This window comes from Thrips palmi, unplaced genomic scaffold, assembly GCF_012932325.1.
Source record: "Thrips palmi isolate BJ-2018 unplaced genomic scaffold, TpBJ-2018v1 HiC_scaffold_5, whole genome shotgun sequence".
Classification (NCBI taxonomy): domain Eukaryota; kingdom Metazoa; phylum Arthropoda; class Insecta; order Thysanoptera; family Thripidae; genus Thrips; species Thrips palmi.
The window spans coordinates 13,707,530-13,719,298 of record NW_023144632.1 but is presented as its reverse complement, the minus strand read 5'-3'; positions in this window follow the sequence as shown (position 1 = coordinate 13,719,298).

Sequence of the window (11,769 nt, the reverse complement as noted above, 5' to 3'; positions counted from 1 at the left end):
GGATGCTGCTGCAGAAATCTCGCCCGCGAGGACCTCCCACGCGTTGCAGGGGCGCTTGCCTGCATGGGCGATGCGGGCCCCCAGGTGCCGCGTCACGCTAGGCAAACACGCAGCCCGCGCAGCCCCATCGTGGTCCACCTGCGGTATGCGTCTGGAACAATGGAGGCAACGACACTTACTTCCCACGCGAGGCCCTGGACGGCGTCCTGGAGGACACTGCACCGTCTGTCTGGTCCGCTGGATTGGCCCCTGTTTACTGGAGCCCGTCGCCGCGCCCTCCATGCAGGCCTCCATGCAGGCCTCGCCGCCAGCGCGACTCCAGCCGACCATAGTGTTCGTGGGAACGGCGGCGCGCGGCGGTCGCGGGCCAGCGCAGCCAACGCACCGCGACAAGTGCGTCGCTTGGTATGCGCCGCTTCCGCCCTGTCCGCGCCGCCCTCGCGGTCCACGGGTACGCCCTGGGCACGCCCTGGGCACGCCCTGGGCCCTCCAGGACGCGGGGCACGCCCTGGGTACGCCCTGGGCACGCCCTCGCAGACATCCGGTGGGATGGAACGCCACGGAGAACCCTTCGGCCGGGATCCTCCAGGACAGTCAACACGCCCGGCTGTGTGACCCTCAAAGCCCGCCGCCGTGTGCACAGCGCTCCACGCCGCCAGCTCCACGCGGTGCTCGCGGTCCGCGCCGAGGGCGGCCGCAGGGCCGCAGGGCCTCGACGGAGGAGCGGAGGAAGCGCCGCACACACTGCCGAGAACAAGCGAGACGCGTGCTGCCCGCTGAAGCGCGTCACTACATCCTCATTGAGGGATTTAAAGGGCCAAAGTTTAAAAGGATTCCCTACATCCGCCTGTCCTGCCGTCGTCCCGGTCGCCCCGGCCGGCCCCTTCCGCCGCCAACGGCTTCCCCGCCGCGCCTCGCTCCTCGCCCGTCCACCGTCCTCACGGTGTGCTGCACGGTGTGCTGCACGGTGTGCTGCACGCATGACGCCACGATGCACGGTGTGCTGCACGCATGACGCCACGATGCCCAGCAAGATGCCCAGTTACACTGACAGATTGCAGGTCAAAAAACCCTAGAGCAAAACGAATCATTTTAACATGATTGCAATCTCCTGTCGAAGTTTGTCGAAACCCGCTGTGAACGGGCAGAATTCTGCCTTTGTTTTATGCTTCTACATAAAGCAGCTTGTTGCAGCACGGCCCCTGGGTGCGCTATGGGCGCTGCGCTGGCTGCGCTGTGGTCGGCGTGCGTCCGGCCAGTGTGTGGCTTCCATGCACGCCAGCGACCGCAGGCGTCGCACGGCTCCGGAACTAACGAGACCACAAATCCAGTCTATAATCAGTCTCGGACATTATGCACGGCTTGTACGCGCATTTCCAGATATGACACACTTGAGCCACGTCACCCACACGCGCGCGGCAGCCTGCCTTCAGCCTGCCGACCCCGGCGATCGAATCCTTGGAAGTTTTGTCCGGTCCGCCAACCGCCGTGACTCCCCCTGCCCTCCCCGCGCGGTTCCGGTGCTGGAGCGGAACTCTATGGCAGGTGCAGCGGAGCGAGCCGCGTCGGGAAGCCCTAGCAGCCTCGGAAGCCTCGCCGGGCTGGCCGCGATGCGCCGCGATGCGCCGCGATGGCGTTGCGAACGGTTCGAGCGCTGCAAGAGCGCGTTGCACGCGTTGCACCGCCCCCACTCGTCCCGCCACGATTTTCGCGCTAATTAATGAGAGTATCGTGTTTCGAATGACAAGCACGGTCACGATTCCATTCCGACGCGGGGCGGAGATTATCATCTTTCCCGACGTTTGCGCAGACGATTGCCCGCTTGGTACGGCGCCTCTCGCCGCTGCTCTGCTTGTCGACACGCCGGCCTCGTCACGGCCGTGGCGAAATGGGCCGAAATAAGACGACCGCCAGCCAAGATGGCGGCCGGATCCTTGTTGCTGGCACCCAATCTAACCTTGGCCGGCGCGACCGGCCAATCGGGGGATTTTGTTTTGCACACTTGACATTTGGCGGCACTAGTCGCCGCCATTTCCCCGTCGTCCTGGCCGTGCTGGCCGTGCTGCCGCCTGATTGGTGGTGCAGAGTCCACTGGCAACTCATTCGCCCTGCAGGCCATGCCAGCGCCAGTGTATCGACAACGCTGTTAGCCAGATAGTAAGGCCAGTCGCTGCAAGTGTGTTGCATGCAATCATCTGCATCTCCCCGGAGGTCTTGTTCGCGACACGGAGCTGCTTCGGGGTGGCCCTGGTGGGGCCTGGTGGGCCCTGGTGGGGCATCTGGCGTGTGGCTGCGCGCTGCGCCACGCCGCGCCACGCCGCGCCGTGTAGTGGGGCTGGGACCACCCCCACTGGGGATCTGTTTACTGTTCCTCGGGGGGCGCCGCGCCCCGCCTGCCCTGCCCAGGGCTGCCACTCTCGCGTGACCCGGCGGTCATCCTGCCGGCTCAGTGCAGCTTTTGCACAACCGTTTTTCAAGCTTGGGAAACCACCGCACGTCCAAACTGCGGCCTGCAAGTAGTCATCACGCTTCACACACTGTCCAGCTGGGAAAACAAAGTTAAAGAGAAAATCTAGAATTACCATGATGTATAATTAATTCTGTTTCACGAACAGCACAAAATAGTTAGCTTCTCGGAAAACGGCAGCCCTGAAGCAGCGACGAGAGACAACAGTCGTGCCTAATGATTTGGGCGTCTGTAAAGAAGTAAGGCACGGCACAGCAGGTGCTGTCACGGCCACATGTGTTGTTTAATTTTGGTGTCGCCACCTGTTTTGGCAGACGATACGCAGATGCACAGTACTTGACCCTCTTGAGGTGGCTCCCTGTGGCGTAGGTCGTTTCTAGACCGCCCAAGACTTCAGGGCTGAGGCGGAGAACGCATTTCGTTTCAGCAGTCATTCCGACACGCCTGGAGTAAACGCTCAAAAGACAACCTGCATTCTTGGACAAAAAAATCTCACACATGACAATGTCTCGCCTTCCCCCGATACTTATGCTAATCCAGCGACCTTAGGTCCTGTTGCTGGTGAAGCGGCCACTGCTTATTTTGCTGCTACCGTGCTACGCGTGTAAAGCAAACAGGGCCTTCCAAGGAATAATGTTTGGCTTCTTCCCCAGACGGCCATCTTTAAAAGAGGTCCTTTTCCTTTTTGGTTTGTGTGTTTCTCTTTATTTCTTGGTCCATCATCGGAACCCTTTTCCTGCCCACGGTGCATCTCGCTCAAGGACAGATATCGTATTCGAGCCGAGCGGTCACGATTTTATAATTAGAGCAATTTGCTTGCCCTCCTCGGGCCGGGCCGGGCCGGGCTGGCCGTTTCTCAGAAGTACACTCGGAGCAGCGCGCTTTCTGCGTCATTTCGGCGTTTCGGCACCGAATTTCCCACCAAAGTCACGAATCCCGGCGGTGGCACGACGGGACTGAATTTGAATATACGTGGAACGCTTGCGCGCACCTCGCATGCAGCCGTGTTTCCATTCCTCGAGGGACGTTACCCTACCCTGCCATAATGATGGATTGATTGTGGGTTTGGCCGGACGGCTGTGTAGGGCTGTGCAGTGCTAGAGTATTCTTCTCTTTTTACTCTAACGCGCAGTGATTCTTCCTGTGCTTACAGTGTACGGCAAACGTGCCTCGAAGCCTCCAGGACGGCTCCCTTCCCTTATCCACGCCCGTAACACAGGTAGCCGATCACCGCGTCGATGCAGCACGGCCCCGCCCGGCCCCGCTCGGCCCCGCTCGGCCCTCCACCTCGAGGCTGCGCCACAAAAAAGAAGAAGAAAGAGAAACACAAACCACCAAAATGTTTCATTTTTATTTTCACATGAAGAAACTATCATTATCTCGTTTTACTCGTTCTTGTTGTTTGATTTTGGGCTGCAGAGTCCGAATGGTGGTCGGCCCACTCGCGATGTGTGAAAGGTTTTCAGGCGAGCAGCAATAAAAGGGAGGCGCCTCGGTGCTGTCCGGCCGCGGGTGAGGGAGAGCCTCGGGGCGAGTAGGGGGCAGCAGAGCACTGGATTTCGGGAAACGAGCCCCAAACCGCACGCCTGGCGTATCGTGTCGCCCGAGCCATACGGGTCTGCTTGGAATGGAGGCTCGAGGGGATTTGTACAGCCAGCAGGACAAGTGCACCAGCCAAAGTGTCCTATAGGTGGTTACCTCAGAACCGAAACCCTTCACTGAGTGTGCGGACAGTTTTTGATTGCAGGCTGCATGGACACGCCATGAGTGCTGGCCGCTGTTTCGCCCCAAAAGTCATCGGCGTGCGTGCGTGCAGTGCGGGCACGCGCCGCCCCACCCCGCACTTCACCTGCACGGCAAAGCACGCGCCGCAAGATTTATTGGCTATCTGTCGCCCTCCGTGGGTGCGAGAGAGACAGCGGCACAGAGGAATGTGGCCAATAAAAGCTGTCCGTCGCCGCGTCGCCGCGCCCTGACCCCTGACCGCGGTGCGGGCTTGGCCGACGCAAGGACACGACGCAAGGCGTGCTGCGAGCCTTTTCACCGCCTGTCACGCTGTCACGCGGATGGCGTGGAGTGCGGCGGCCGCGCCTTCCGGGCCGTGGCGTCCGAGTCAATCCGAGTGGCTCGGGGGCCTCGGTCCGAGTGCGTCCGCCTGATTGGCCCATTGAACGCGCCCCAGCCGACCACACGCAGTCCGCAGTTGGCATCAGCGATTTCACACGCCGGGCCGTGCCGGGCCGTGCCGGGCCGTACGCCCGTCTCGTACGTGCGCCCGAGGACCACACAACGCCCACCGCGCGTGCGTTCAAATCGAGCGTGACGGCGAAGGGAAGGGCTGCCTCGGCCCGCCCTCGCGACGGGCCCTGGGTGCGGTGGTTTGCCATCTTCGTCCTCGGCCCGTTTCGAATGCGCAGTGGGGTCGCCAGGCTCCACCATATCGCGGCATCGGCGTGGCTTTGCGGCACGGCGCCACAGTTCGTCCCGCCGCCGCGCCGCTCCCGTTTCACTTCGTCGTCGGCGACCTGGCCGCAGCAAAGGGCTGCGATAGCGATCGTCCTTCGGCGTCCGTGCCTGAGGGTGCCGCCGCTGTCGTCGAGGGTCGCGCGGTCGCGGGGCACGCATTTGGCGCTGAGCTGCGGGTGCTGCCACCTAGCGCCGGGAGCGGGAACCTCCCGTCACGACGACAGCGCTGCGGCGGCGGCGGTGCCGACTGCAGGGCCTTCCCTGCCGCGCGGTGCCGCCCGCCACCCCGTCGTCGGGGATGGCCTCCGCCAGGTGGCTGCAGGGCTTGCAAACTGGGCTCCATCCGGCTTTTGTGTGTTGCCGCGCTTTGGCATGAGCTACGCGTAGTACGCTCGATTGGTTGAGAATCCTCCGAGGATCTACCTGCCTCTCAAAACATTATTGTAAACACAACAATCACCCTGCAGGGCACGGCCGGTCCGGGAAAGGGTTGAAGACTTTGGAATGGTTGGGTCCAGCACGGCCGACACGGCCTGCGCGGTGGCGCATACTATTAGAGGCCGCCTCCTTCCGCACCATTTACTCCGAGAGCGCTTTTAATTGCTCTGTAATTCGGAGCAAGGGGTTGACTCGACCAGACTAAGCGCTCGCCTCGCCGAGCCAGAACCCGCAGTCCCGCGCACAAACTTTAATTTATGTCGCTCTCGAGGCGAATTTGGTTCTAGATTAAAAACGAATTCGCAGACGTGAAAACAACAGTGGGACGTACTTTTTCCAGTAATTCGATGTTTTCATAAGACACAAGCAGTCGGTCCTTCCTCTCTGTTCTCCTATGTCGCTGCGACGGAAAAAATATTAAAAATGAAATTTTGATTCAGGATGACCGTTGATACTTGGGGGAAATGGTCCTTCTTGTGGACCCGTTTAGCCTGTTCACCCTGCACCCCGGCGAGCACGGCGAGCACGGCGAGGACGCCCCCGACGGAGTGAGTCAACAGACTGCGCGACAGGCGCGGCGAATGCAATGCGAATGCGGTCCTGTTCCTGTCGCGACGCCGCGAGGACGCGAGGCCGCGACGCCGGCCGGCCGACCCCGCGGCCAACCCCGTCCGCGGGCGCGGCGGCGCGGCGGCGCATCGGATTGGACCCTTTCGGGGAGCCGGCAAGACAATGCGCGATCGCGTATCGGAAGGATTAAGCAGCCGAGTGGAAAAGCGTGCCGATCTGGCAGCTGGAGCCGGCGAGTCATTGGGCTGTGGCCTAGTTGCCGTCCGATCCCAGCAAGTGTAGCTTCGCGCCAGCGATCGACACGTTTTGCCATGACGGGGAGGACAGGGAGGCTCTTCTTCGATTCGGGGGTCCGCGAAGTGGTACTTTTGGGCTGCAGGCCTGACCCAGGCCGCGGCTCTGCAATGCCGGGGTGTCCGCAGCCAAGTGGAAGGTGCCTCGTCGAAAGAGTGACATCCGAGGAAAATCCGCTGACGTCCATTTTTTTGCCGTCGCCGCGTGTACCCTTTCGTCGAGAAAACCAGCAACCGGCGAGATAGGCAGTGAGACACGTTGTTTCTGCCCCGCTGCGCGCGTTTCCTAGTTTCGGTGTCTGACGCTCCGCCGTCACCCCCAAAACCCGGCAAAAACGCGGCCACGTTCCAACGACTCTTTCCCGGCATCCCAACGCGTTGACCAGCTCGGCCATTCTCTCCTCTCCGGCCCACCCAGCCCGCCCACGTGCGAGGACATCATCAGTAATTGTCTCCAAAACGCCCTCGCCACCTCAATGGACGTGTGGCTGGCGAGCAGGCTGGGGGTGGACAAGCGGTCCGCGAAGTCCGCGACGCCCGCGACCTGTCGGAGTAGTGCCCGGCTTGTCCGGTCCGGTGCCGTGTGGAGCAGCAGCCACCTCCCCTCCCTCCCCGAAATTGGTGGCATTGTGTCTTTCTGGCTGCGCTTCGAGTTTGTGGTGTTTATGAACGTAATGAGTGCGAGGCCCGCCAGGTAGCCAGCCGGACCTGGCTGCTGCCGCGGCATCGCTTGCATCCATTACGTATCCGCTCCCTTGGCCTGACCAGTGTCCAGCGCGACACAACGACTCTATGCCGCTCCATCATATTTTTTCCTGCTGACTCGACTACCGTTCGGGTCAAGGGATTAGAGAAAACAGATACCTCGACTTCTCTCTGTGTGTTTTGTTTCGGGATTAAAACTGACCCCCGTGCGCGCCGGCGGACGATGTCCAAGGTTTTTTCCTTCCTCTGCTTCCTTTTTTTCAGTTGGTCATCTGCTGGACAATGGCATAGGAGAGGTCCGGAGCGAGGTCCAATTACGAAAAACGGTCACTTTTTGCCGGCAGTAAGAAGGTAAGCAAACATAGTCGTCATATTTCGTGACAGCTTCTCAGATTATGCAAACTTTGTGCCATCGATTACTTTTTATTGCAAACGCGGATTAAACTTACTCGTCAGTCTAGAGACGTCTAGACACGATTTCAGAAAGAAAAGCATCTTTGCCCGTGGGCATCGTCACCATCATCGTCGCTGATTGCCTTTACAGACCTTTAGCGGTTCGGGTCAGCAAGGCAATCCGACGGCAAATCTGCGTTTCACCCTGAAGTAGAAAGAGGTTTTATTCCACTCGGTTTTAAGTCTCTAAAAGTCGCTGATTTCGCTTGCCCGCTTTCTTCTGGTTTCCACGTTCCTCCAAACTGTTTTGTGCTGGCACGTAAGTTCCACGTAGTTTCACGGCAAATGCCAATAATTTGGGTAAACACTGAGGAGGTCCGGCTGGACGTGGCTCGGCAGTGCAATGCAGTGCACCACCCCGGCGATCCACTTACCGCTCTGGCCTGAATAAGTTATAAAGTTTATCCAAACAATCGCATGGCCCTTCACATTATCGGAATAAAGAGGCGCCTTTTGTGGAAAGATTGAATTATGGCCGTACTGGTCGCCGGCGTCGCGGCGTCGCCAGTGGACACGCGGCCGGGCCTTTCAAGTGGACGGAACAAGTTCCGAAAATGAAAAATGACACCCGGGGAGCGAAGGGGTTGGCGGGCAGGGCGGGCAGGCGCGCCGCGTCGCGTCGGGGTGCACGCCGCGACGAGCCGCGACGCCGGCCAGGCCACAAAGACCGGCCTGCCCCGCTCGCCAGCGCTGGCAGAGAAGCTTCTGTCTCTCTCGGACCTACAGCGAGTGCCGGGAGGGTGCGAGAGAGACGGGGCGACGAAAGCGCCGTTCGACGTGGGGCGTCAGGTCGGCTATGCTCGGAATCAAACTGCAGGGCAGGGCGCGAAGGTCAGCCGGCGTGGCGTTCCTAGCCTGGGGCGCTGGGGGCGCTGCGGGGCCGGGCGGGCAGTCTGGACTGCACAGCACTGTTTCCGACCCTCCGCATCGTGCCTTGTGCCTCGCCAGTGCGCACCCCGGCCAGACGAGTGCTTTCAGCCAGCATCGATCGTGCTGCAAAGCTTTGCAGTGGCTGAAACCAGAGTGAGGACGGTCTTGGAGTTCTGGCCGCGGTAAGGTCGATATGGGAACATCGGAAGCACTACTGTAGAGCTCAACTCGTTGCCACCGCTTTTTTGGCGTCTGCGGACCTCCTTGGAAGAGGTTTACTTGTGGTGGCGACAAATGAGGCGGCTTTCTCAGGTCGGCCCCCAACCGAGTCAATATCAAATTCTCCTCGACCGAATAACCATTTTCTCACCGATGATGCGCGAGCAAAAAAATCATAGTTTGAGACAATATTGTTCCTTAATAACTAACGTATTCCTTGCGAAAAAAACAACGAAACCGTGCCGCCCCACGGCCGCTGGGTTGTTTGCCTCAGACAAAGCCCGGGATGGCTTTTCCTAATTACAGTGATTATGCTAATGAGCGGCGTGTGATGATATTTGACCCTTTGGCGAGCAGCCTTACCTGGTGGGCCGTCGGGCCGAGTCGCCAGCGGCCTGCTCGCGGTGCCCTACTTTTTTCACGACAGATTTGTCTCAATCAAGCCGGCCGGTTTGGTTCTAGGCGGCCTGAAAGGCCCGAAAGGTGACCCTGGTTTATTTTCGCCATAATCCTGCTCACGTTTCCGGCCTCGCACCTCGTATCGGGCAACGGGCACTACACTGGCTGCTCGTTTGGCTGGCGGTGGCTGGCGGTTCGGTGCGGCCGCCCCCCGCGGAGCTGCTCTACGCCATTGTGCCCGCGAGCATTATGACATCGCGGCATCGAGTGTCGCGGGCTGGCCCGGGCTGGCTGACCAGCAGGCCATCCTAGAGCAGGCCGGCATATGGCTCGTAAAAAAGGCCGCCTTTTTGTGGCGCGGGTCTTGAACTACCGAACGCGAAGCAACGCGTGGCGGGCTCCTGATTGCGCGCTTGTCGCGGTGCTCACCTGGCGTCGTAACCGCGCTCTCGTCGCTCCGTCTCTCTCGCACCGCCACTGGACGCCAAGGAGTGCAGGAGGGACGGAGTGTTCGAAAGGGGCCCGCCAGCCCGCCCACTTCCGCGGCGATAGCTCAAATAGGCCGCCAATTGCTGCGACGACGGCCGGGACGGCCGGGGCCTGTCTACGACGGGCAGGTGCTGCGGGCGCGGCGGGGCGACGCGGCCGGACTCGGCGACGGACACCGCCGAGTCGCCGGCCGGATTGGCCATTGTGGCCATTGTTTTGGACGCGCTGCCAAGAGAACATCAGTCAGGTTGGAGAAAGGAGTAGAGGGGTTGGGGCTGCGCCGAGGGCTGCGCGGCTGCGCTGCAGGTCGGTGAAGGGAGACGATTGTATACACCGGTGTAATCCCCGCTTTGGACGCGTAATCCTGGCCGCCCCCCGCGAGGGACGCGCCGCGACACGCCGAGCACAGCGCCGCGGAGCCGCCGAGCCGCGGACAAAGGGTAATGATGGATGCGGCACGTCAGCCGCGTCAGCCGCCTCGGCCTCGACCGCCTTGTCCGGCAAAACGGCAGCCAAACGGGCAGCACCGCGCGCCCACCGAATTTGAAAGGGTGTACCCGCGGCCCGCCGCAGCCGTTTTGAACAGTCAAATGAGGGATTGGGCTTATTCAGGCATAGGTGACAGGAAACCCCGGGCTAAAAGCTTTGTCGAAACATTTGACCTTAGCTCAAACACACCCGGTGGTTGGTTTTGGACTGCCGCGCCGGCGCCGAAGCCCAGCCAGAGCAGAAAATTCGGTCACTTGCAGAGATTTGGTGATATTTTGACTTTTGACCAACTGCAAGACGCTGCTGTGGAGAGGGCTCAGACCAATGCTGGATAGGACGCTGTCACCGTCCAAAACTAGTAAATTTCGCAGCTTTCAAAGATTTTTCTTTACATATTTACCTCCTTTCTGAGGCCGCTGGTGCTATGACAAAGGCGCGGCAGAGGGGCAGTCTGTGCCAACTTGGCGATCCAAGGCGCTGGCTCGGCAACACGACTCCAGCAACCTTTTTTCGGCCCGCCTTGCCTTGGCTCGCCTTGGCTCGCCTTGCCTTGCGTTGACTGTCCGCGCTCATCCCGCACTGCTTGTCCAGCTCGCCCGTTATGGAAGGCGTCCAACTTTCGGGGCATCAAACGCGACACTGGAACAAAGCGCCGTGGATTTTTTTCGCCCCGGCAATCTGATTAATAGTTTTTAGAATGGCCGGCCCTCCGCGCGCGAGACGAGACAAGACAAGCCTTTGCTTCCTCCAACTGCCTGAAATATGAACCCGGCCGTGACTTGCCGCGTGCTTGGCGGGGCGGGGCGGGGCGGGGCGGGGTATTGTGCTGTCCATCTGCCGCGTCCAGCCGCGTCAAACCGCGATAGACACTCCTCCCCGCGCACATCAGGGTAGTAAATTTGGCAGCTCTTGACGGAGGCCAGCACTCACGCGTTGCACGCAGAGTGCAGCAGGGCTGCCGCGCATCTGGGTCAACGAACCTCGACGGCGAGAGTGCGGCGCGTTTTGCGCAGAAACCGTGTCGCGTGCGGACTGGCCGGACGGCCTGGCCCGACGGCCTGGCGGGGTGGCAGACACTGGCGAGACACTGGCGAGACACTGGCGAGACGGGGTGGCGGTCACCTGGCTGTTGTGACAGCGCTCCATCACGCCCACCCAGCAGCCTGCGGCAGCCTGCGGCAGCCTGCAGCAGCCTGCACCATGCAGCAGTCTGCTTGCGTCCAGGACCATGATAACCACGAGAGATGACGGGTGCAGAAGCGAAAGTAGACCATGTGCAAATTTAGGCTCTCGGCCAACAAGGCCGTTTACATGATGATTTCAAAAATTTGTAATACCATTTTTGTGTACTTGAACGTACAAGATGTGTCGTTCCGAAGAGGTGAGTCTGAGTGTCGCGACTGCAGGCGGATGTACCTGGTGGAGGCCACGGCACGCCGCGGCAGGGCAGGGCGGCGCAGGGCGAAGCAGGGCGGCAGGGGATGTGGTCCTGACAAATGACGCTCCGCCGCGCCGCACCCTTGCCCGCCGCGCCCCGCGCCGCACTCGGTGCGATTCGTTCGGGCTCAAGAGCGGCGCGACATGTATTTGTCACTGGCCAGACAGCTCGGCCCGACGCCCGACCTTCTCGGCTCAAGTAGGATTATTTGCATATTTTTGTGGACCGCTGCTGGCCGCGGAGCCGCGACGCGCTCGTCACCCACCGCGGCCTGACGGACGGACAGACAGACGGACAGACAGACGGACAGACAGACGGGTGACGCCCTCGCGGAGGCGCGACACTCTTATTAATTGGCTCGAGTTTTCCGAATAAATTAGCCCAACCGCCGGCTTTGTGGCCCTTTGTGCGTGTTTGCACACAGCGGACGAGAGGCGCGTCTTGACAAATGGACGCGCATATTGATCCGGCAG